Here is a 965-nt window from a genome sequence, read left to right as displayed (position 1 = left end):
CGTTGTAGGTAGGAGTTCTAAACCAGTCTTTATCTGCTGGGGTTTGAGGAACTGGGAGCTGTGGCGTTGTGGAGTCTGATGGCAGATGGTACAAATGAGCCTCCAAACCGCTTTGAGGCTAAAATTGCATAAACTGCATTTATACAACAAAAACATTTATCGTCTCTCAATTACCACAAAAAATTTAATCTACAAGGCTTTGTTAAAAAAATATAATAATAATAATAAAAAGAATAAAAAAGATAGATACAGCAAGGCAAAAACCAAAAACAAATAAATCCAAGATTACAAATCAAGGCATCCTTTCTAAAGAGACTCCTCTACGCCTGACACTCTGCTCCGCACAGCAGCCATCAGCCCACGAATTCCTTCATATTCACCCGCTTGTTCAACTCATTTTAAAACACATCAATGAGGGTGATCTACCTTTCCACTTACAAGTGTGTATTTAGACTTAGACTTAGACAGACTTAATTTGTCATTTGGATTTGCATCAAAATGAAATTACATTGCAATGGCACATAGCACAGCAGGAATAAAGGGTGAGGCAGTATGTGCAAAATAAATATATATATGCAAATATAAAAAAAGAGAGAGAAAAGAAAAACTTGTGATATTTGCCTAAAACTATAATTATATTGATTAGATCAGACATTTTTTGGGGGGACATTTTCATTGTATACCAAAATTTGATCCTTTAAGATGATCTTTTTGATCCTTTTGATTAAAGGGTGTGATGTTATCTGTTTTACTTTTTAACCAATCATACATGGATTGCCAAAACTGGGTCACTACCGGACATGAATAAAAAAGGTGCTCAATAGTTTCACTACTATTAATTTTATAGATATATGTAATATTTTATATTATTTTTAATTCTATTTTAATTCTATTCTATTCTTAAGGTTAGGGTGTTTAATGTATGTTTTGTATTTTGTATGCTACTGGATACTTGAATTTCTTTC

The sequence above is a fragment of the Morone saxatilis genome, unplaced genomic scaffold (genome assembly GCF_004916995.1).
Source record: "Morone saxatilis isolate NCDOM2014 unplaced genomic scaffold, NCSU_SB_2.0 Contig16, whole genome shotgun sequence".
Lineage (NCBI taxonomy): Eukaryota > Metazoa > Chordata > Actinopteri > Moronidae > Morone > Morone saxatilis.
Note: the sequence above shows the minus strand (reverse complement) of the source record.